This window comes from Armigeres subalbatus, chromosome 1 (assembly GCF_024139115.2).
Source record: "Armigeres subalbatus isolate Guangzhou_Male chromosome 1, GZ_Asu_2, whole genome shotgun sequence".
Classification (NCBI taxonomy): Eukaryota; Metazoa; Arthropoda; class Insecta; order Diptera; family Culicidae; genus Armigeres; species Armigeres subalbatus.
The window spans coordinates 140,703,359-140,730,048 of NC_085139.1; the positions used below are offsets into that span (position 1 = coordinate 140,703,359).

A 26,690-nucleotide genomic window follows, 5' to 3' on the forward strand; every position below is an offset into this window, starting at 1 on the left:
CTTATCAGCAGAACCGCTTTAATTCTGCTAAGTGCATCGTTGGAACATCGCGCACGGAATTATAACCCCAAAGCGATCAGGTGCGGCCTGGTGACGATTGGCAGATATTCGCCTCATTGCCTCCGTAGAGCGCATCGCGTAAAAAACCGGCACTAGTGCCTCGCTACAACCAAAATCACCACCATAGCCCGCCGCACACCACAACCCGATTCTGATCTATACGATCAAGAATTTCGAAAGAGCTCGAGAACCAACGAGATCTTACTCAACGAGAGGGTGCATTTCGGAAAAAGGCCCCGCCACAGGGTTAGCGCTGCGCAACATGATTGGCGGAACGATTTCTAATCAATGTTTCGCCACAGGGGCTTTATTTAGCATCCTCAGATTGCGATTTCACCGTCGCGGGTTCAGAGTGGGCGATATCCGGTGCAGTACGCTATTAGGCGAGAGCGCTTGGGCCGTGTCATCGATTGCCTGGCGATACACCGGGTGCTACGGACGGGAAGCCACAAAACCGAAAATTCGATCTCGAAGCGTCAGAGGATACGGTGAACGTTGCCACGAACACCGGCGAGCAGCAAACCAACCATTGTTAGTGGTCGAAGTGAACGCAGGACCATCGATCTCACATCGAGGAGCGGCAGTCGTCGTCGCTATAGAGTTGGGTACCAGCGTCGCGAATCAGCATGTTCGTCCGGGAGTACATCGGCCAGCACGTCACTAGCGTCCCGCTGCTAAGGGGGAGAGGCATATCCCAGTAGCGGCGCACTTAAATTCGGTGAGCAAACCAGTTGCATTTGTTAAATTCTAAACACTAGATTAAGTCTAACCAGAGTAGGGACAGCTAGGCTCTGTTCAATGAGCAATAAATATGTTTGTATGATGCACTAAATATGGGTCGCGCATATTCATTTTGTTTGTGATCATCCCTGCTGAGAGGGAAGAGTCAAGGATAAGAGAACAACGAAGGCGTGGGTAGCAGTGACAATGCTGAAAATTTATTCCAAATGGTGGAGCCTTAACGAAAAATCATCGAGTGGTGGTCGGACAATTTCAACGCAAGGTGCCGACAAGCGTTTGGATGCAGTTAGTTATTGGAAAGGCGCATTGGGAAAAGAAAATTGTATGCAGAGAAAGAGTTAATTGCGAAAATGGACTGTCTCGGTGGCATTCGGTTTGGCGTGGTAGCTTGGTTGCTGCAAGTGGTTCCATCCATTCAAATTTGTTGCATCATCTCCCTCCGACGCGCTATCAAATTCGCTAGTTACGATTGCACTTTGAAGAAACGTGCGGTTAGCGACGTCAATCGTCTAGACGCATGTGCTGTGGGGTGTGGCTTCGATTCCCGCCCCGATAAAGAGAAAACTTTTCCTAAAGCGTAAAGTTCTGCACTGGTCCACTGGGTGTTGTGTGAATGTCCTCTCCATTGTCTCATGCTAGATGTTTAGTGTTCAGTCTGTGCGACCTCTGGTCGAAGACGGTGATCCTATCTTTTATTTCGGATAGTCGGATAAACGTTATTTTGTATAAAATGGTGGCTTTTGTATACAATCTATGAAGACGCCATTTCAATGGAAACTATCTACTGCAACCACCCACCGGCGAACGTCGCTCGGACAGACAGATTCCAAGAGGTAATGTTTTTTCATATGAAGAAACACCGTCTTGAGTATAATTTCTGTTGTTATTCTTTTCAACAATACGCATCTTAGATAACCAACAGCTCATAACCAAATTCAGAATCTTGCGAGAAAATTTAATAGGATTCTTAGAATTTGCTATTCTCCGAACGGTGTGTTGTCTGCGGAGTCCCGATCAAAATGGCTCACGCGCGCTGGAAAGCAGTTTTCTAATACATATCTAATGAAGTAATTCCATTAGCCCCGCCAATTCATTAATCGTTATGAGCGCACATTATATTTAAACCCATATCATATCGCAAAGGGGCGGTGCTAACGGGCCCAATTTATTGAATACAAGAAAGCTGCTTTCCGTTGCGCGCGAGCCATTTTGATCAGGATTTTGCAAAGAGCAGTTGAACAAGATTTGATGAAGCGGAGCGGACACAGTAGCACGAAGACGTGGTTAGCATCAGTGGCAATGCTGAACATTTATTTCAAAGGGTGGAGGCTTAGCGAAAAATCATCAAGTGGCTGTGGGACAATTTCAACGCAAGATTCCGAAAAGCATTTGGATACAGTTAGTTATTGGAAAGGCGCATTGGGAAAAGAAAATTGATTCTTCTCAGGGTTGATAGCAAAAATGGACTGTTTCTGTGGTATCGGCGTTTGGCGTGGTAGCTTGGTTGCTGTGAGTGATTCCATCCATTCAAACAAATTTATTGCATCATCCCTTCCATCGAGCGCTTGTGCTTCTGCTACTGAAGAGTAGCTTTCTGCCGTCGCAAAACGATTAAGTTTTACACTCTGAAGAAAATTTATCTCGGATTGACCTTCTTGTGTATAAAATGGTGGCTCGAAAAAACTGATTTCTATTCAATGACTAACAGAAACAAAACCTAATTATCTTGCCAGAAAATTTCACTTTCCGCCGATGACAGCCAAATCGATGAAGACGCCAATACCTCTTATTGGATGAATAGTTTAAGTCCTGAAAAAAACTATGTGTAATTAATTCTTGAAGTTCTCCTCACTTTGCCACGTACGTTCAAATCGCGGGCGAAAACCAAACGTTGCAAATAAATATATTTGCTTTTGGTTTCAAGCCACTTCTGATTCTGCTGATTTCTCCTTTATTTCGGACATTTTTGATGATTGTGTCTTCTAATATTGTGATATCCTCCACTGAAAGCCAGTCGAGTGGCTTCAGCGGCGATGCGGCCGATGAGTCATGATAATTCAATGGTAAGAGTCTCAAAGTCCATCCAACTGGGATTCGCCTTCTAGATTCAGTTGACCTCCAGACCTCCAGCAGTTTGCTCAATGTTAATAAAGAGACACGAATTATTATGGTAAATGCCTGGGTGGTGCGGATAGAATCGATTTGGTTGTCAAACTGAAGCCAAAATTTTCTATTGTGCCGGAGCCAAACATTGAAGATTGTGGTTATGTTCGTTTCTGATCTAATATTGAGAAGTATTGTTATTATTTGGGGAAAAAATAAAAATAAACTTTGTTGGAGTTTTGTATTCTTTGTAACAAATATTCTCACATTATATTTCGAGTGGAAAATTAGTAGGAATGCAATTGAAAAGCACTCGTTACGAAATTTCACGAGATTCAGCAGCTGATTGGAGCATGAAAGTATGTTAACAATCGTAAAGTCATGTAGAGTCTAGCGCATTTGTTCGCCCTCATGCAGCGTGGAAAGAGAAATTCGAAGAGCGGGAAATGTTTGACAGCCAAGTAGCTGCAAAATAATTTTGTTTATGGGAGTGACTTCAAAATATCCCTCTACTCGCTTGAGCGCAGAAAAGTGGCTCTATCCGCAGCACCCAGGTAAATGCCAACCATTTCGTATAGCTACGTAGTCCTACGTCACCTTTGCGTACAACCCGATTGGGCTGAACCTTTGAGTTTTTTTGAAGAATACATTTGAAAGTATTCTTATATATGTTCCCAGATAGAGTCCCAGGACCGGTTCCAGTATGCCTGAAACTGATTATTATGCTTCCAAATTTGTTCAGAGGCATAAGTTTTCTCCACGAGACGGTTATGCCAAGACGATGTTGGTACGAATAAGAAACACAAAAAAGTTGTACGAGAATCCAATCAAAGGTAGGAAAATGGAAAAAGCACACAGCAAATAGTTTTGAAAATTCGACGACGTGTAAAAATTACAGCCAATCCCAACAAACGAATTAACATTCGATATTCAATTAAATTTGACTGAATTTTACAAGCAAGTAATTAGGATTTTCGTCTTTCAGTCACATGAAAATGTTGATAGTTTCAAATCATTACTAACGTTTCGATTACCCCAACCCACCTGACCGTTCATCGTGTGACCAGCACTTCAATAGACAATTTGATTAATCTCGAGCCCTGATGAAGATTAAAACCCCCGGATCGAAACGTTGGCAATGATTTTAAATTATCAACATTTTCATGTGACCGAAAGCCAACAATCCTAATTATTAGCAACTGATACAAGCAAGCACAGTTTAAATTTATTTCAATTTAAAAGAACAGTAAAATCGATTCAACATTGCGTTTATTTGCATGTTCCAAATATATGCATGAAAATATATTTATAATCACATCATATGAACATTGTTGAACATGTCGGTTTAACGGTTCCGGATTTATATGGAATCCCAGTGAGGTGTATCGGGTGGTCATTTTAGACATCAATATCTCCATGTCACTTTACGATCAGAAGGGAATAGCTCAATCATATGAAATCGTTATAAGCAAGATATGGTTGATATAAGAGATAAAAGATTAAACGACAATATCAATAACTTGCTCTTAAATATCATGAGGATATCATGGTCTGCTATTTGTTATAAGTGATCAATATCTCATGCTATTAGTTTGTTTTTATCCATAGCACATATCGATATTTAAATTATATTTCGGTGCAAATTTTTGAAATTGATGCCAGTTCTCTTAATCTTGAATATCAACCAAGTCCATATCATGTTGTGTTATTCAGTTCATTGGCTTCTACCCGTGTTGGCACCAAAACACAATGCCAAACAGACGATTTCACTGTTGACATTAAACTGGTATTGGTAAAGTTTATATTAAAATGATAATTTTGGATTTGTTATCAATCAATTGCAACATTTTAAAAGTCATCTCTAACGACAGCTCGCCTATATCTGAAATCATGTCAAAGGATAATTTCAATCATTATCGTACCAAAATGATTCAACACAACCCTGCTATGCTTTCCTCCTAATGTAGTGGAGTTACATATAGCAAATGGAAGTTGCGTTCATTGGATTTAGCATCCATGACGGAAATTAGTCTATAGATGGAAATACCTACCGAGTCCCTACCCGATTTTGCACGAAACGAAAAGACAGAAAAAATATAAATTTGTCTCGACATATCCCTTGCATCGAAGTGTCTCACGGCTAACACTTGATTGCGTGCAACATTTTTTCCTTATACAACATTTAGGGGTTCCAGTACGCAGAAGCGTTACAAAAACGTCGACATTTTCACTCTGGCGGTCGGTTTTGAAACCCGAAACTGACAGCGTATCGATGTGTGTGTGCCATTTTGTTTTGTTTTGATCAGCTGGAAAACCGCAACCCTTCCGCTCGTCAAACCCACTGTTTGACCTTCCGTTTGTCGGTTACCTAGTGACCGAAGGTGCTTCTATAAGTGATTGTGTTTGCTGTGTGATGCTGTTGCGATAAATGATAAAGCCGGCATATGCAGGCGGTTGCTGGAACGTGATATTTGATTATAATAACATACGAAGCGATCTTCCAAGTGTGCGAAGTTTTTGGTAAGTGTGGATATTGGCTGTATATGGTTGTAGCTTCCCACTATTTTTACTAAGATTAATTTGACACATATTTTTTAGATTTATTTGTTAAAAAACAATTACATAGTCATGTTGGATAGGTTTTAATAATAACTTGGGAAGCAAGATAAATCTGATAATTGAACTACATATGTAACATGGAAAAGTGACGTAAGCTCCCAGTTCCATATTGTGGAGTAAATGCGTGTTAACAAAAGATTTTGGTCAAGTTGCGAAAAGACAGAAATGGAATCATCTTCACCAAGTGCAGTTTTTTTTTTCAAGTAGAGCAGTCAATAATAAAAACTTATTTATAGTTAGTCGAGAACTGGTTAAAAAACCGTTTCAAGAAGTTGAAAAAATAATTGGAACAATTGACCAAACACAATTAGGAGATATAATATTTGAAGAAAGATTTGCATTACTGTTGATACTAATAATGATTCATGTACCGTCGTGGGGGGTGACAATGCGTCGAATGGGGGTTAGAATGGGTCACTGTTTCAAGTACTTAGAATGCTTGTGGAATGGATTGAATGTATCTGAGGGCAAGAAGACTAAAATATAAGAGACCTTTTTGAACGATTTTACTCTACGACCTCCAGGCTGCCGGTGAGAGCGATGACCCATTCTCACCCCCCAGACCCATTGTCACCCCCGATGGTGGTAATACAACTATGCATTGATTAGATATAAAACCTATTCGAATTTATTAGCTACATTACAAATGCAAATAATCATAATACAGAATAAAACATACAGATTACCTCTTTTCTGCAGATAGTGTTCGTCTCACGTAGTAGAAGTTGTTTCACATTTCACAGCTATTAAAATATATTACATTATCATAAACATGTAATATCATAGTAATATTGTCCACTCAGTTTTTATGACAGCAGATTGGTAAAATTCCTTCTGCAATGTGTACAGCATGCTGAGGTTCTTATTTTTTTAAACAACCGGTGTGTGTGTGTGTGTGTTGATATTTGTAACACTTTAAAAGAGTTCCCAAAGTTGTAAAAAAATATTATTAAATCAAATAAGCATCAATGCTTTTCAATAATTACATCGAAGTTTCTTCCGAGTATGAAATCGACTGCTTCATTACTTTCATGGAATCCGCATTAAAGCAGCCGCAAATCATTCTTTCCACCTCAGTAGCGGGAGTGACATTCCAAATGGATGCTGCCTCCCGAACTAAGGAAAACGAATCACACACCATAGCCATTCATTTTGGTTTATGAGGCTGTAATCATTTTGCTCACGCTTCACGCTTGAATAATGGTTGGGTTTCTTTTCCAGAGACAAGCGAATGCTGTTGATGCCACGAATTTATAAGTCACCGTCGTCAGCAGGTTGAAATGGCGACTTGATCTGGTTATAGAGGGGGGTTTCTAGCGAATCATGCTGATTGAATTATTCAATGCCTAAAAATATTAAATTATTCTAAACGTGCACAGTAAATGTTCCCTTCAACATGGGCCGCAAGCGAATTTTCCAGATGTAAATAATTTCGTCAACAATAGTAACAATGCCATGAATATCTTGTTAAATGGAAAATTTATTTTAATATGAGACAAGCTATCAGTCTTACTGGTATAAAAAGCAAGGCCATAGTAATACAAATATTCATACAAAAAGCACTAGCGGTGGCGGTGGCGATCTAGTGCGTATGATAAAAATCAACCATAATAGGCATAATAGGGGAAAAAAAAGCTCTGTAATATTGTTAATTGGTTTGACAGTGGACAAAATCATTACGATTATGGCTTTTTGGTTCATTATGTGTGTGAATGTACAATGTACATACAATGAAACCGAAATGATTGTGTCAGGTTACTTGACGGAAGGTCATGATTTTGTTATGTATTTTTCAATGCTCACATGAATTTGAACCAACTTTTGTTACATCCAGCTAAAATTCACAGTTTTTGTATTTCTATAGGACCAGTAATGGTGAAAATCAATTTAAACCAATGCTTGTTATTTCCATTTACCCTACTATAATTGTGTGCAACCAAAACTTGAACATCTTCGTATACGGAATCTGAAATAATGTAAGGTCAAACCACGCATCCGTAAATGTTTGCCGTTCATTCAAACCATTTCAACCGTCCTACCGTGATGATCGCAGATGACTAAGCCATTCTGATTGATAGCCACATAAACGTTTTCTCGGTCAATTTACTTCCCAGATGCTCTGAATTTTCCTTATTTTGGTGCGGACCGCTATCAGCGGAATGTATCACGACGGCTAATGAACCGGAGCAGTCCATTTTAATCTCGAGTGTCATAATTCCTTGCTTCGCCACGGTGCTCCACGGAAAAAGGGACCAAACATAATCAGAAGCGTTTTACGACTGATGGCTACGTAATGAATGAACTTTTTAATTGGTCTCGTTAGGTAAGGAGTACCCTTTCGATATCCCGGTGACTGTTTTTGTTTTGCTTGTGATTCTGTACTCCCAGTTAACCTTTCCTTATCACTAATGACTAAATCTTAGCGTCCTTCTCATTGTACTGATCATTAAATCATGTTCCAGTTCTTTCGTGCACGGTCGCCAAGATTTGTACGATGACAAATTTTGATTCTTTTGGAGATTGCTAGTAAATATCTATGCAGTGTTTAACATCATGATAAGGTTAATTTTTTTTGATTTAAATTAAATTGTCCACGCGCATATCATTTAGAAGACTGTGTAATTTGCACAAATGAATCAGTGACTGGTTTCCTACCAACAGCTATAACCGACATCGTGCTAATTTGTTTGTTCAAATAGCATCTAAAAATAAACCACTAAAAGTGTATAAGGCAGAAGGAATGTAGAATGAATTTCTTTGGACGTAAAGAATTTTCGGAAATATATCACACATTAAATTAACCAGTAAGACAACATGCTTATCATCTCCATTCTTCATATTAATGCACAGTGGATTACAAGGTTTTGGCAGCTTTGGAAGTACATGCCAAAGTTGTTGCATGATAAGTAGGCCTTCATATAGTGATAAAAATAGTTCGGAACTCTCCCACTAGGGTGGCACTTCAACTACTTTTTTATATGAGCATGACAGGATGATGGCGTCTCCTGCAAAGTTTAGACAAAGTTTAAGACATCAGTATTATAAGCAACTCTTGCGAGAAACCATCTTTAAAAGGGCTTATTTTGATTCTGTCAACGATACAACGTATTATTTGTAAAAAAATGTGCCCAAAATGTATTTATTTTTAGCTTAATTTTGTATAGGGTAACCGGCGGTAATGTTGGCCCTGGATGTAACATTGGCTCATCACGCAAATAATTCAATATTTCTGCGATAATACGTCGATTTGTAGGGAGATATTAACCACTGCTTCTTTAGAAAAGTGTATCAAACACATATCTGCTTCATAACTCTAGGTTTGTACACTTCTTAAACTATTAAAAGCAATTATCTTGCGTGAAAAATCACTTTGACTCGGTTTTTTAGCAGCCATGTTTCGTTGACTTATGCAGGCTGGCTGTGCTAGAGTTTTTCTTTTGCCCAATAAAAGAGTTTTCTGAATGAACATACCTGCTTCCGCACATCAGATGAATAGATAACAACCACACTATGTCAGCTATCATTTTTATTTCACAATTTCCATTAGTAAAGCGACATAATGAACCAAAACTTTTTTGGACAATACTGGGGGCTCCCGTAGCCAAATGGTGGCATGCGCTTTCGATTTGTAGCACCACGTTAGTATACACTCAGCAAACTGAACTATCGAAATTCATAACTGGCGCCTTATGAATCTTCGACCGCTTATTCCACCAACAGTGATTCTTATAAGCAGTTACCTTCCCGAGTAATCAAGCGTCGATGGGCGTGTGGTCTACATACCGGCCTCCCGACCCCGACATCCGTGGTTCGAACCCAGTCTGCCGCACTTCACTTTTTTTCAAATGAAAATCATCATTCATAAGGCAACATATTGAAATTCATACCGATTCCTTGTGGCAAATTTTCATAAGGCGTTTGATTGAAAATCATACGTCCATTTTCCTCAGTGTAGGTGAAACTCTAAAATCAAAATATTCTCACCAATAACCCGTACTGGAGAAAATAACCGAAAGCTGCAGATAGGGTAAAGTGCCCAATAGTGGACCCCCAACCAATAGTGGACCCTCCAGCCATTTTTGCATTATTACTGCACAATGTCAACATTTTGCTATGAAATTCTATCGGGAGAACCTACCTTACAGTCCTATGATTTGATTGCATGCATTGGAAATGCTATGGAAAGTAAAATTAGATGATTTTTTACAATTCTATAAAAAATAAACACGAGAGTGTCCATTATAGGAATATTTGGGGGGGGGGGGGGGGCCCAAAAAAGGAAGAAGGTAGAAGAACATCCCGAAACGGGAGATGAAAACCAAATGAAGTGTCGACTATAGGGAAGCAATTTCCTATTATGGACCCCCAGGGGGTCTACTATAGGGCGAATTCAGTTAGACTTTAAAATGTTAATTTCAACGAATAACGTCGTGTATTTGGGTGTTTTATGTATGTATCGTGAAGAGGGAATGCAGAGCTTGTTGTTAGAGATCAAGCAGTGTTAATATGTTGAAATTTTTTAAGCCTTATGACAGGAAGAGCAAAATTCCGCTACTAGGGGGTCCACTATTGGGCGTTTTACCCTAGAATATCCGATGCTTGCGATTAGGTTGCTAAGAATTTTTGTAAAAACAGGTTAATCCACTCAGCGGTCAAGTTTCATTCGCAAATTACATAACGCTAAACTCAACCCACACCAAGCCTCTAGTAATGGTAGGGTTCTGAAATTTATAAAGTCCTTAACGCTCAGACAAGTACCTTCCCAGAACCTAAAACGTTATGTAGTTTGTAAATGGGCCCTCATGATGCTTTTCTCGAATCACGATATAATCGCTTTCATTCGCAGAACACACCAAAAATAATTGCCTACCTTACGGCTTACAAACACGATTCAAGCATCAACCTTTCGTGGTTCGATGCACCATTTTCTTCATAATTTTGCAAATAAATGATTCAATTAGTGTAAGAATATTTAGTTTTATCATCTTTCGCACGAATCCTACAAACATTTTCTCATTTGATAATGGAAAGATACAATGGATTGTATGTTTCATTGAATAAACTTTCAACGTCATTTCATGTGCATAATTTCAAGTCAAATTACTTGACAAATACCTTCATCATAATTTAGATTTATTATTGCTTGCAAAAAGTATTTTGATCTGTTAAATGATACCGAAAAAGTATTCTTTCAACTCGGGAAGTTGAAACACGTGAGAAATGCTGTCCAATGAGCAGCTCGAAGTAGCTCGAAGTTGGTCCCGTCCTGCTTGTTCTTTTTTGTCAACAAATGGGCATGAGCAGGACGGGGAGAAACTTCGAGCTACTTCAAGCTCTCATTGGACAGCACTAGAGTTTTGAGAGGATTCACAACAGCTGATCGATATAGAGAGGAGTGGAATCAAACGCTCGTACCAATCATGAAACTTCAATGCAGGCAGAGTTAAAAACAAGCATCCAATAATTGTATTTATGAATAATTGTGTAATAATATCAGGTAGTTGGCACAGTTATAACTTTTTATGCACAGTACAAAGCAAGGAATTGCCTTGAATAAGTTTTACAATTGGCTTTCTTCAGTAGTGCGTTATGCATCATCCCCACCCAAAGCATTGTTGACGTTTTGGAAAAAAGTTTCTTTGAGAGTATCGCGAGAGCGAGAGCAACACAACAGCCATGGTTTTAACTAGCAGTAAATCTCAAAATTATGCGGCAGCCAATAATTAACGTATGCAATTTGTTTGCAGGCACAACATGAGGGCTAGAACATGTAGCCTTTTTGCAATTGCAGTTTTTAATACAGTTTTCATTTTTCTTAACTTCTTCACTTGCAAATATGGTAAATATTAGGGAAAAAATGATTCATATAATAGTATTTTCGTTAGCATGTCCTTGGTAAGCGTGCTATTGGGGGAATCTGAAACGCACTCTCACAATCAGTGTGGTAGTATTTTACATGCAACCAATTAGAATTCACGCGATATCCAACGGATATGTGGCATAAACTTGAATAAACATAAAACTTATAATTTGTGTCGTAACTATATCTCAATCTACTAAACATATCGTATCGACAAAACATTTTAATCGGTTGCAACTGCTCAATAAATAATATGCTTTTTATAGTAATTGAGCACAATTTGCTTGTTTATAAATTAACTGCCAGGCAACATGCTACACGCAGATGAAATTACTCTTTTTCTCGCTGTTTACTCACATTCGCCATGCGCTGAAGGTTGTCTCTCCAGCGGGCGGCATACTAAACACGGAGAGAGCTATCTCTTATTCTCTCTGTTTACATTTCGTTTGACAGAACATACTCGATTGAGCTAGTACAGCACCATTCGAAATCTTGTATTGCGACTGAATGAAGTCGAACGAAATACATAATGCCGCATTTTTTTCGAAACGAATGCAAAAACGTACGAATCGAGTGATTCGATTCGAGATGCGCAATGCCACCCCTGGTTTAGTAAGCATCGACGCTGTAAAGTTACCCATAGGGCGGTTTTTTCGATCGGAGTATCCGTAGTTAAAATTTTTGATTCGATGATTTATGTAGCCCACGGTAAATTTCAGCTCAGTAGATATGAGGTAGCGATTCAAAACTAACTGGATAGTTAATGGAATCACACCTTCTCCCAGATCATGCATAGGATCGAGAGCCCAGTTATGTATTATATGGTAGTATTCGAGATTATTCAACACGCTGCCTTGACTTTTCAGTCCACATTCTGATGGATGTTTCTGCCCGCTTTGAACTGCTGCTAGGTTAGTGTTGTACCATTCCAACGTCCTTAAAGGGAACACTTCCAGAGGATTTTCATGGAACATTGGCCGAGTGATTGTGCAAATTCGACAAAACCAATTTGCACTTGGACTTAGGTAACCAAACACATCGTGGAGAGCCAGTGAATCTCCAACAAACATTACGACAACATCACGTATCGTAAAAGGTTCTGAGCCGTAATATATCGTAACTCCTTGCTCTAATCTCTGCAGATCTCTTACTAATGGTTGTAGCACCTTGTTGTATCCTTTCTGTTTCACCAATTGTGATAAGGCGATTACCAAAGGGAAAATAGTTTTAGGGGAGCTATTCCATTTAGAAGGCATATTCTGTATTTTGAATGAAAAGTTGGAGATTTTGTATTTTCCTGCTCGAGAACTAAGTGCGTTGGCAATTTCCACATCATCCTGGTACAAAATAAGCCTTACAGCATCGGGGTAAAGTTTAAAATATTCATTTCTATTGAATAGCATTCCGCTTTCAAACGAACTGTACTCTTTTATACCTGGCGTTTCAATGAAATCATCATTGGTCTTTAACAGCTGTCTATTTCGAGGATCACGAAATATTAGTTTGAGAGTTTCCACAATCGGAACGTAAGAAAATGTTTCGTTAGTAGTAACCATTTTTGGAATCCCATTGACATGTCTAATTATCCGTCGACTTCCCACACATTTTGATACAGGCGTAGGAATACTAACTGCAAGATCCTGCAAGTATGTTTTTTGCTGCTGGTAAGTCCTTACGCCTTTGAACAAGTCTAAATTCATGAAGCATTTCAAGAAGTCTTTTGTAGCATCTTGCTCGAAATCGATTGAAAAAGTTGTAAGGAAATGTTTCGTACGTTCGAGTAAATAATCTGCTAATTGATTCACGATGTTCTCACAAATCTTCACAGCTGCAGAAACTTTAGTCTGCGGCAATCCAGCATCTGCTGTCAGTCTGCAAATGCTTAAGGCAGCAGTTTTCTTGATTTCATCTAATGTCAACAAGCAGTTCAAGGGTTCGTCCTCATTAAAGCTTAGGTTCTGATCAAGGGTCGAGGGGTTGTCTAGTGGGTTCTGGTCAAGGAGTTGGTCAATATTTGAAGCAATCGGAACATCTAGCGGGTGATTTTTTATATCGGAGATTACATCTTGAAAACGTGCAATCAAAAAGTGTGGATCCCTCATGGAAATCCGAGCTTGTGATATGCCAACGAATATGTCTGCTCAATCCCTTCACGCTAAAAATGAACTACTCAAAATTGAGTCGAATCCGACTCATTTTCATTAAAAACGGGACAACTCAAAATTTGAGTAAAAGATACTACTTCAATAAAATGATGATTTCACGAGAATTAAGCTTGGCCTTCCATCAATTTTTAATACGACAGATGCGAATCAAGTTCATCTATCTATCTAAGTGCATTTTACGACAAACAGACTCCTAGTTTAAGTGCAATCATCATTTTATTGAAGTAGTATCTTTTACTCAAATTTTGAGTTGTCCCGTTTTTAATGAAAATGAGTCGGATTCGACTCAATTTTGAGTAGTTCATTTTTAGCGTGTTGACATATCCGGGAATAGCACGCCGGCAATAGAAGCATAAGATGGAATCGGCCATTTTTTTAGAGAGCTATAAAAATATAGGAAATTATTACTTACGGAAGATTTCCTCAATATCGGCATCGGTCTTACGGAGCTCTTGCAAAATATAGTCCATCATTCAGTGAACAAAAGATTTTTCAACTTGTTTTACTTTACTTGTTCACTTTTAAACTTTTCAGAACGCGTATCCAACCATCCACGACCGAAATAATTTTCAAAATGGCAGTTCCGCCGGAAAAAAATAAGACGGAAAACTACAGCGAGGGGCTCTACAATAGTGTTCAGTATTTTTTTAAAGACTAATCGGTAAATTTTTGTGTTTTACTGATGGTGCAGCATTGATATATACCAAAATTTTGTGATGTTCAGCAATTTATGGATTTAATTATTTGTTCAGTAAAAATAAGTAATAATAATAATGATCAACGTAATTTTTTACCGAAACTTGGAAATTTATTACTGACAATCATTGTTGGTTCACTAAAAAACTTGTTTTTCAGTAAAAAAGGAATTTTGCAGTTGAAACTCGGCAAAAAAAATACCGAACATTCAAAAGCTGGTTAAGTGTGTAGGAGCTGTTTCACAGTTTCCGGTAATGCTTCATGAGAGCCCATTTTCAACGATTTAGTGCTTGAAGACGAAATTAAAAAATCACCAAATATACTGGCACCTGAGACACCAGGTATTTCTGACGAATCTTATCAAATACGCGTTTTCTAATTTTTATGATTCGCACACTCCTCGAATTAGACATAGATTTACGAACAACGTTTTTATATTAACTACTAAAAGTTCCTTAATAATATAGGTAGAATAAAACCTTCTTGTTTCGAAATCTGTCCAGAGTGTACGAACTTCAACTTCAAGGGAACTAAATCTGTAGTGCCATTTAGTGATTTCTCAAATAAATTCCAGACCAATATATTTTGAAATAATACTGCAAAATAACTAAAACGAAGCTTAAACGCGAACCAGAAAGTTTATATGCTCTTTATAACATCAATGTTACAGCCTACTTCAATTGAATAAGTGACAGGTTTCCGTCAAACACATACGGAGCTCAATAAATATTAAAGCATTGTGGAAGACACCATCATCCTATCATACTCATATAAAAAGTTAGCTGAAGCGCTGCTTTAGCGGGAGAGTTCCGAACTATTTGAAGGCCTACTTATCATATGGTGATAATTATATCACAAACACTACTCAATACGGAAGCAACGCACAACTGCCATTTTTATTATTTCACGCATGATGCGATGCAGCAAAGCAGAAATAATGAAAATGACGGTTGCGCGTTGTTTTTGTATTTAGTGGTGTGCCCTTGAAAACGCGAGCACTTCTTAATCTGGATTCCATGAGGAGTCTCCTTAAGGAGATATTTATTAATCCCATGATTTCATGATATCCGACCACAGCGCTGCGTACAGATTAGGGACATTAGAATTGTCGAACAGTGAGATAACGTTGAAATTTTGTATTGTGGTGTGTTCAAAGTGGTGTTCGGAATTGAAATCAGTATTCGAATTTTGGGACGATTTTTACTATTCGTGTTCGGCATTTGAATTTGAGACAAAGTTTGGTGGAATAAAATTATTCCTTATTGATAGTTATAATCAATGAAGTATGATTATCAAGCGCTCATATGAAAGTTCTATTTTTGCGCTACCCGATGGAAACAGTTCAATAACAAATTTTCAAAACGACTTATCTGCTTTTGTAAACAAATATTCAAACGTCGATTTGTCGACCCTGAGAGCACTTCCAAGCAAAACAACACCATCAACATATAGGCGAAGACTTCGGCTAACTGTTGTTGGTTTTGGTTTGCATGGGAATGCTCTCAGGTTCGACAAGTCAACGTTTGACTCTTTGTTTACAAAGACAAATAAGTCATTTTGAAAATTTGGTAATAAACTGATCTATTAAAATATGTTAATTCATGTTCCATAAACACCTCCGAAGTGAAAAATGTGCTCAGGTGTCGGAATATGAATCAAAACGGTAGTGTTTGTTGAAAGCCTGTTTAGCCTTTAGCATTTATCACTTGGTAAAGAGTATCTTCATACTTAAGGACAAGCCTCCCGGAATCCAAATCTAAATGCACTCGCATTTTCAAGAGTACTCCATAAAAAAACGGAAACCACGCATGACTGTCATTTTTGTTATTCCAGCTGTCATTTTTATTATTTTGCGTTGGAGCATGCGTGGAATAATAAAAGTGACAGTTGTGAGAAATTTGAAATATGAAGTTTTCCAAAATCCAAAAAATATATTAGCAATTAGAACATTTTAATTGAAAGAGAAGAATTTTATATAAAGAAATCAACATTTTCATTAAAAATAAAAACAAAATTTCCATAAATTCGTCTTAGACAGTTGAAGACATTCCACTAAACAGCGGTTCTCAACCTGGGGTACATGTACCCCTGGGGGTACCTTTGCTGGATCTAGGGGGCAGAGCTTAAAATATTCATCTTCATGAAGCAACTTCGGTCCGAATTTTGACAAACATCGCATGAATATTCAAAACATAGAATGACATAGTCAGACGACTACTCCACGAACTCATTCATTCGACTGTCACTGAATGTGTTTACTATGTGCAGAAAAAAACAATTATCATTGTTTAAGTTGATGTTTACCGCTGAAAGTGCCTCGCGGATGAAAATCGGATTCAGTCCTGTGTGATAAATTACTTTACTCATTTGAAAGATGTTCAGATTTCAGATAATTTATCAATTTGTAAAATGTGCATAAACGAACAAAACGTCGAATGAACAAAATGATTTGATTTTTCACTAAAGCTCGTTTGCTTCGTTGTAAGAGGATTAGAAGCATCCTTCTACGCTTCTCGAAAGCCTTCTTCCGAACAGCTCGAAGCCCTCCTTTCTTCAGGGCACTTCAGAAGCCTCCTTTCGAGTCGTTAGGTTGCCTCCTTTCAAGAGGCTCGGAAGCCTCCTTTCAAGAGGCTCAAAAGTACCATTCAAGAGGCTCGGAAGGCTCCTTTCAAGAGGCTCGGAAGGCTCCTTTCAAGAGGCTTAAAAGCCTCCTTCCAAGAGGCTTGGAAGCCTCCTTTCAAGAGACTCATAAGCCTCTTTAAGAGACTCGTAAGAAAAGATATTTTAGTTACTAGATAAAGATTGTCGCTGTCGTCGCTGTCCGGAACATCTTTTGCTGGCGAGGATAGGGGAGCTAAATGTCAAAGAAGGAAAATCCATACGATTTGACAGTTTGGTACCCAACATGTTCCGGACAGCAGAACAAAGGGAACCGAAGCGACAATCTTTATCTAGTACCTAAAATATCTTTTTTCGGAAGAGGCTCTTCTTCTTTTAAAAGGCTCGGAAGGCCCCTTTCAAGATCCAGAAGCCACCTTTTAAGAGGCTTAGAAGCCACCTTTCAATATTTGCCACCTTTCGCATATTTGATAACTGGTGTAACAAAAGCTTACTACAACTTAATGTCAAGAAATGTAATTTGATCACTTTCAGTAGAAAACGGAGCACACCATCGATAACTGTAACTCTAGGAAATCAACCAGTACAAAAATGTGAAAGGGTTAGAGATTTGGGTGTAATCTTAGATGCTAAGCTAACCTTTACTGACCACTACAACACTATTATCCATAGAGCAACAAATATGCTCAGTTTTATTAAAAGATTTAGTTATAACTTTCAAGATCCTTATACAATTAAAACTTTGTACGTTGCGTATGTCAGATCAATTATAGAATATTGTAGCATTGTATGGTCTCCGTATATGAAATCACATGATGATCGAATAGAATCAATTCAAAAGCAATTCCTTTTATATGCCTTACGCAAATTAGGTGGACAACATTCCCACTTCCGTCGTAACGAGGCGCGATGTATGCTTATAGATATCCAATCATTAAAAAGCGTCGTGAATTTGCCATGATCTCATTTGTGAATGATATTGTTTCGCACCGCATTGATTCCACCAAACTATTGTCTTGTTTAAATTTTTACACTCCTACTCGGCAATTGAGAAATCGAAACTTGTTTGCCACCTGTCATCATCGAACAAATTATGCAAAATTTAGTCCAATGAATCAAATGATGTCTGTTTACAATCAGTATTGTGAAGCAATTGATTTAGCCATGCCTCGTATGAGCCTAAGAAAATATTTTAGGAACATTAGTTACAATAGAACATAGTTATAAGTTTTTTTAATGTAGTCTACATTATGTTTGACGAAATAAATAAATAAATAAATAGGCAAGAGGCTCAAAAGCCTTTTTTTTTAATCTTTATTTAGGTGTTTTTTTAATTCTAGATTAAGTTCAACACCGGGGCTCAAAAGCCTGATTTCAAGAGGCTTTGAAGCCTTTTTACAAGAGGCTCGGAAAGCTCCTTTCGAGAGGCTCGGAATCCTCTTCTCAAGAGGTTCAGAAGCCTCCTCTCAAGTGGTTAGGGTGATCCTTTCAAGAAGCTCATAAGCCTCCTTTTGAGAGACTCGGAAGCCTCGCTTTAAGAAGCTCGGAATTCTTCTTTCAAGAGGCTTGGAAGCCTGAGCACGGCAAATGCTGGGTAAAGCGTACCATTGGTACTTCGTGTACCTGAAGGAATAAAATAGACCCCATCTCGCGGTCCTTAGCCTTTTACCCAGCAACTCCTATCCCTACCTCCCCGCGGTGCTGGCCGGGATACGAGCAACCTTAGGGAAGATCGGGTAACCAACCCCGGTGGGAACTATGGTCGTATGCTGACAGGGAAGGGGGGGTATGCTCCTCTCCGAAGGTGCAAATCTTATTGAGCGTCTGTTCTCCATGCCAGGATCGGCTCACAACAGCGTCTGTTCTCCATGTTAGGGGCGGCTGATTATCGTCCGAGTGCCAGCGAGGGACTGTGCACCATGGTACACCGGAAATAAGGATAAATGGCCCTCCGGAAGTTTAGGGGGTTTGGTGTCAGGCCCTGCAAGCCAGCCTTTAAAAAATCATAAGCAACGAACAATCAACAAGAGAGTACGGACCGAAACCATCGGCGAAGACCACTGCGACGAAAAGGGACTAGCGATTGGAAACTCGGTTCGTGGAACTGCAAATCTCTCAACTTCATCGGGAGCACACGCATACTCGCCGATGTGCTCAAGGACCGTGGATTCGGCATCTTAGCGCTACAGGAGGTTTGTTGGAAGGGATCAATGGTGCGAACGTTTAGAGGTAATCATACCATCTACCAGAGCTGCGGCAACACACTGGGAACAGCTTTCATAGTGATGGGCGATATGCAAAGGCGCGTGATCGGGTGGTGGCCGATCAATGAAAGAATGTGCAGGTTGAGGATCAAAGGCCGGTTCTTCAATTCGGCATATTCAACGTCCATAGCCCACACTCCGGAAGCACTGATGATGATAAGGACGCATTCTGCGCGCAGCTGGAACGTGAGTACGATAGCTGCCCAAGCCACGACGTCAAAATCATCATAGGAGATTTGAACGCTCAGGTTGGCCAAGAGGAGGAGTTTAGACCGCCTATTGGGAAGTTCAGCGCCCACCGACTGACGAACGAAAACGGCCTACGACTAATTGATTTCGCCGCCTCCAAGAATATGGCAATTCGCAGCACCTACTTCCAATACAGCCTTCCGTATCGGTACAACTGGAGAACACCACTGGAGACAGAATCACAAATCGACCACGTTCTGATTAATGGACGGCACTTCTCCGACATCATCGACATCAGGACATATCGTGGCGCTAACATCGACTCTGACCACTACCTGGTGATGGTTAAACTGCGCCCAAAACTATCCGTCATCAACAATGTTCGGTACCGACGACCGCCGCGGTACGACCTAGAGCGACTGAAGCAACCTGATGTCGCCAACGGCATACGCGCAGCATCTCGAGGCAGCGTTGCCGGAAGAGGGTGAGCCCCTCTTGAGGACTGCTGGAATACAGTCAAAGTAGCCATTAACGGCGCAGCGGAGAATAACGTCGGGTATATGGGACGAAGTCGACGGAACGATTGGTTCGACGAAGAGTACAGACAGATTCTGGAGGAGAAGGACGCAGCTCGGGTGGTTGCGCTGCAGCAAGGTACCCGGCAGAACGTGGAACGTTATAGACGGAAGCGGAGACAGCAGACCTGCCTTTTTCAGGAGAAGAAACGTCGCCTTGAAGAAGCGGAGTGTGAGGAGATGGAACAGCTGTGCCGTTAACAAGAAACACGCAAGTTCTATCAGAAGCTCAACGCCCCTGCAAAGGCTTCGTGCCGCGAGCCGAAATGTGCGGGATAAGGATGGGAGCATCTTGACGGACGAACGTGTGGTGATCGAAAGGTGGAAACAGCACTACGAGGAACATCTGAATGGCGCGGAGAGTACAGGCAGTGAAAGTCGAGGCAGCGGAGGACATGACTACGTCAGTGCAGCGGACGATGGAAGCCAACCAGCCCCCACATTGAGGAAAGTTAAGGATGCCATCCAACAGCTAAAGACCAATAAAGTAGCTGGTAATGATGGTATCGGAGCTGAGCTCATCAAAATGGGTCCGGAAAAGCTAGCCACTTGCCTGCACAAATTGATAGTTAGAATCTGGGAAACTGAACAGCTACCGGAGGAGTGGAAGGAAGGGGTTATATGCCCCATCTACAAGAAAGGCGACAAGTTGGAGTGTGAGAACTTTCGAGCGATCACCATCCTTAATGCCGCCTACAAAGTGATTTCTCAGATCATCTTCCGTCGTCTGTCACCATTATTGAATGACTTCGTGGGAAGTTATCAAGCCGGCTTCGTTGACCGCCGCTCGACATCGGACCAGATCTATACTGTACGGCAAATCCTTCAAAAATGCCGTGAATACAAAGTCCCAACGCACCATCTGTTCGTTGATTTCTAGGCGGCATACGACAGTATAGTTTTTACAACCCTTCTGCCTCCCGATAATGAAGTTATTGCGGTTGTTTTTGTGTTAATTATTGCATTGAAAGTAATGTTCGTTCTTAAAAAAGGTGTATTATTGGGCAGTAGTTGAATGCATCCTGCTAAAACAAGTATAGAAAGAACTAAAAAGGTGTTAACATATTTTTTTTTCGTTTGTCCTAGGCCGTCCAAACCAAACTGTTCTGGAGTATACTGCTGCTAACCGCGCGTCAAGCACATCCAAATACAAATGTGTTCGACTTGCGGTTAGCGGCAATATACAATACATCCTTGAATGTATCAGCAAATATATCTAAAAACAAAATGTGTTAAGCTGAGATATGTGTCCAAAAATGTATGTGTGGTCGTAAGACATAAAATTATCGTGATCTGAATTAGGGACGTTCCGATACTTCCGATATATCGGAATATCGATATATTTGTTTCGATATCCGATATTTTTATATCGATATTTTGAATTCAATATATCGGTCATATCGATATTTTTGCTTTCGATATCAATATATCGAATCAGAAAAAAAGCTAATTCAATTTTTATTACATACTAGCAGACCCGACGAACTTTGTTTCGCCTAAAATTGATGAGTTATTACAAACACTCTTTTTGTATTTACAATTTAATATTCGAACTCGAGTCTCGAACCACCACAAAAACATTTCTTGGGTCTAAAAACACCCACAAGCCAAATTTGGTTCCATTTTCTTGATTAGTTCTCGCGTTATGCAGATATTTGTGTTCCATTTGTTTGAGAGCTTCCCTTTCTAGAGGAGGGGTGGGCGGGGGTTCCCAAACTATTTTAAGAACCTTCCCCGGCCCCATAAAACCCATCCATATAAATTTTCATGGCGATCGGTTAAGTAGTTTTCGAATCTTCGAATCTATAAGGGTCAGACAGACAGAAATTTATTTTTATGTATATAAAATTTGTATGAAAATTCAGAAGATTTTCCTTTAGATATTTACAAGAATTCCCTGTGGAGATCTCTTTCAGAAATTAAGATGAATTTCTCGTGGAAATTGAAGATAATATCCTGACGAAATTAAAGAAAATTTCCTTGGCAAAATTCACAATATTTTTGCAGATCATGAAAAATCTGTTTTTTTTTTTAAATAAATGAATATGTCTCATGGAAATTCCTAAGGTTTATTTTTCTGTTGAATTTGTCAGTGAAATCCAGCAAAATTTATAGAAGCTCAGTCCTTTTTTCTAATAAACTCTTAGGGAAACTAGAAGAATTTCCTGTAGAAGTTTAAAAGATTTTCCCGTGATAATTGACTTTGGAAGTTTAAAATATTTCACCGCATTTTCTTGTGGAAATTCTGAACTTATCATGACAATTAAATAAAATGAACAGATTTTTACGGAAAGTTTTTCTTCTAAATTCAAAAGGTCAGTAATTTTTTATTCAATTGAGAGTTTGGCTATATGTGTTTATGTTTAACTATGTTCGAGGTTTTGGCTTATCAGTTTGGAGATCTTCAGAACAAGCATTTAGGATCTGTCACAACGATTCTGCTAGTTTTTGTTGCCTTTCATCCCGTAATGAAGATAACAACAATTTGCCGAAACGTTGGAACAGATCTTAAACGGTTGTTCTAAAACTATCCAGACTGAAAAGCCGAAAAGACGAAAAAGGTTAAATTTTAGCTAAACTATTCGTGGAATTGCAGCAATTTCTCGAAAATTCAGTTGATTTTTTTTAAGGAATTCATGCGAATGGAAAAAAAGTGCATTTTGCCGAAAACGCCGCTACCGGTAAAAACCACGATAAACACCGCCGTCTATGATTGTTGGACTGGCATTAGTCCAGAAAAAATAGAAAATAAATAATAACAACATATACCTTTCAAATGTTCTCATGTATGAAATCTAGACCAACATTTGAAAAGGGCGTAACAGCCAAAATTTATTCCTTCTGATTCTTCGTCCACATATAGAGCTATATATGTAGACGAGGAATCAGAAGGAATACATTTTGGCTGTTACGCCCTTTTCAAATGTTGGTCTAGAAATATCATATGATTATCCGATATATCGATATTTTCATTCCAATATATCAGTGATATCGATACTTTGATTCGATTATCGTATCGAATCAAATATCGATATTTTGAAGTATCGGAACGTCCCTACACAGCAAAAAAAAATTGTAATATCACATCAGATTTGATGCACATCATCGCCGTCGTAAATCGTATGTGATATTACATCTGTTTTGTGTAACAAAAATCGACGTAATTGGCATTTTGTTGCCAAAATGAAATTACGTAAAACGTAATATGTTCGACGTAATGACGAATAACCGACGTAATGACGAATAACGAATAACGTAATAACCAGCCAGCAGAAACCTTGCTTTCGGCAGCTGGGTTAGGGGTGTTCGGGACTTTTCTTTCATGCTTCTAAAATACAATTCTAAAAAATGATATATTTTATTTTTCATAATTTTGCACATATAAATATACAAATATACAATATGATAACAAATGTTTGATTTTCGTTTTAATTTACAGTATTTTGACATAATGATTTTTTGTAAAAATGTGAAAAAATGGCAATATTTCGTTATCGAGTTTTCAAGATTTTCAGTTTTTCAGGCTTAACGTTAAGGTTTAGTATTTGAAGATTTTAGATTTTAGTGGACCAAAGTGCGTCGATAAAAATATTGTCGCTATGGCGTGAGCGATAATTTCCAGTTGACGTGGACTTATTTTATACATTGAATATTTGTCAATGTTAGATTTACTGCACTATTCCTCCAAAACACCTTTGAAATTCCTCCGAAAATTCCTTCAGAAACTCCTCCAGGAGTTCCTTCAAAAATTCTTCCGGGAATTCCTCCGGAAGGAGGACTCCTCCCCCAAAAGTTCCTCCAGAAAGTCCTTCAAGAACTATTCCAGGAGTTCCTCCCGAAAATCTTCCAGGAGAAACTTCTTCCGATATTCCTCGGCAAGTATCACCAGAATTCCTCCAGAAGTTTCTTCGGAAATTCCACCAGAAGTTCTTTAGGAAATTCTTCCAAAAATTCTTCCAGTCATTCCTCCTGGAGTTCTTCCGGAAATTACTCCAGGAGTAGTCCATTTGGCAATTCCTCCTGAAATTCCTCCAGGGCATCCTCCGAAAAGTTCTTCAGGAAATTCCTCCAAGAATTGAATATGAGTTTCCTCGAAAATTCCTTCAGGAATTCCTCCAGAAATTCTTTTACGAGCTCTTTCGCGTATTCCTCTAGAAATACCTGTAGAAGTTCTTCCGGAAACTCTTCAAGATATTGTTCCGGAAATTTCTCCAGGAATTATCCCAGGAGGTCATTCAAGAATTATTCCAGCGTTCCTCCTGAAAATCTTCCAGGAGTTTCTTTGGAAGTTACCGAAGGAGTTCCTTCGGAAGTTACCCCAGGAACTTCTTCCGAAATACATCGGCAAGTACTTCCAGGAATTTCTACAGAAGTTTTTTTCGGAAATTCATCCAGAAGTTTTTCAGGAAATTCTTCTAAGAATTCTTCCAGTGATTCCTCCAGGAGTATTTCCGGAAATCGCTTTAGGAGTTCCTTAGAAAAATTCTAAGCTTTATGAGTTGGAATAGCTCCACGGGACTTCGTTTCACCATTACAGACAAAGTACAGAATTCGTTTGACATCTACGACTCTCTAAACTATCCTTTAGTTCAGATCCTAATACTCAATTCGATCAACATGAAGATCTTTAATATCCTCACTAGTTTTATGAGTTGGAATAGCTCCACGGTACCTCGCAACACCATTACAGACACACTTTATACTTTGCTCGAAATCTACGACTCTCCAAACTGACCTTGAGTACAGATCTTATTGTTCAAATCGATCAACATGAATATCCTCGATGTCCCTATTAGTTTTATGAGTTCGAGTAGCTCAACGGGACTTCATTACACCATTACTGGGAATATTCTGGGAATGTTATGATTTGTATATAGTGGTGTAATGATGTCCCATGGGGCTTCTCAAACTAACATACAAGCTAGGGAACCTATGGATTACTCTGTTGATCTTGTAGACCTCCAATATATGAACTCAAAGTGCTTTGGAGTACCGCAGATATTCTGAGAATGTTATAATTTTCATATACTGGTGTAATGATGTCTCATGGAGTTTTTGCAACTGATACATAAGCTAAATAGCCGTTGAATCAATCTGTTGGTCTTTAGACCCCCAAGATCTGAATTCAAGAATGGTTTGGAGTACCGTAAATATCCTGAGAAAATTGTATTTTGTATATACTGGTGTAATGATGTCCCATGAGGCTTCACCAACTAACACGCAAGCTCGGAAACCTATGAATCACTCCGTTGGTCTTGTAGACCTCCAATATCTGAACTCAAGAATTATTTGGAGTATCGTAGATATTCTTGGTATGTTGTATTATGTTAAGGAGTTCTCCAAAATTCCTCCAAGAGTTTCTTCAGAAATTCCTTCGAAAATACCTCTAAGAACCACTCCGAAAATTTCTTCAGTAGCTTCTAGAGAAATTCATTCAATAGTTCTTTCAGGAATTTTTCCAAGAATTATCCACGAGTTTCTTCGGAAAATTCGGCAGGAACTCCCCCGAAAATTCCTTCTAGAATTTTTCCAGGAGCTCCTTCGGATATACCCGCAGAAGTTCCTCCGGAAGCTCTTCAAGAAGTTTTCCCGGAAATTACGCCAGAAGTTCCTCCAGAAAGTCCTTCAAGAATTATGCCAGGAGTTCCTTTTGCAAATCTTACAGGAAATAGCTCTAGTATCTCCTCCGAATATTCCTTTGGAAACTTTGGTTCCTTTGGTCCCACAGATATTCCTCCAATATTTTTTCCGGATATTCTTCCGGGAGTTACTTAAATTTTTTCAAATGTTAATTCGGAAATTTCTCCAGTTTTCCTTCGAAAATTCTTGAAGAATTTTTTTTTGAATACCTCAAAAGTTCCTCCAGAAATTTGTCCAGATATTCCTCCAAAAATACCTTCATGAGTTGTCCCTGAAATTCCTGCAGGAGTTTCACCAGAAATTCCACCAGGTTTTCCTTCGGAAAATATCCCAGAAATTCTTTCGGAAATTTCTCCAGGAATTCCTCTGAAAATCTATCAGAGTTTTTTTTTTCAGAAAGTCCTCCAAGAGTTCTTTCGAAATTCCACCTGGAATTCCTCCAGAAATTATGCATGAGTATCCCCAGTTTCTCAATAACTTCTCCGAAAATTCCTTCAGAAACTCCTCAAGGTGTTCCTTCATGAATTCTTCTAAAAATTCTTCACGAAATAGCTACTCCAGAAGCTCAAAAAATATTTTCGGAAATTTTTCTAGGAGTTCCTCCAGAAGGTCCTTCTAGAATTACTCAAGGAGTTTCTCCTGAAAATCTTCCAGGAGTTTTGTCGGAAATACCTAAAAGAGGTGCTGGAAATATTGCCAGTAGTTTCTCCTAAAATTCCATTGGAATTACCTCCGGAAATACCTGCACAAGTACTTCCAGAAAGTTCCTCTCGAAAGTCTCACCGATATTCCTTCAGGAGCACCTTCGGAAATTCTTTTAGAAGTTGCTCCAGAAATTCCACCAGGAGGTCTTTCGAAAGTTTTTCCAGGAGCTTCTTCAAAAATCCACAAGTTCTTTCTTCCGGAAGGTCCTTTCAAATCGCTATATGAGTTCCTCCGGAAGCTTCTCCAGAAGATTCTTTGCAAATTCCTAAAGAAGATCCTATGAGAAACCTCCTAGACCTCCTCCAGGAGTTCCTTCGAAGATTTCTTCTGTAGGAAAATCCTCCAGGAGTTTATTCGGAAATCACTCCATATGAACTCCGTGAGTTCCTCCGGTAAGTTCCCTAAAAATTTCGCCAAGAATTCCACAGGAGTTAAAATTTTTTAAATTCAAAAA

The 26,690-nt window shown here is 39.1% G+C and overlaps 1 protein-coding gene across 2 annotated transcripts in view; it reads left to right on the forward strand.

The window, feature by feature from the left end:
* The window catches only part of LOC134205183 (sodium/hydrogen exchanger 9B2), a 109,387-nt gene that overhangs the window by 5,454 nt on the left and 77,243 nt on the right, over positions 1-26,690 (forward strand). Inside the window, exon 1 of one of the 2 annotated variants that reach the window (XM_062680201.1) lies at positions 5,216-5,424. The exons of the other annotated variant lie outside the window; for it this stretch is intronic. The gene's annotated coding sequence lies outside the window, so the exon portion shown is untranslated. Of the gene's footprint in view, positions 1-5,215; positions 5,425-26,690 lie in introns of those variants that run through there. 2 annotated transcript variants of the gene reach the window in all.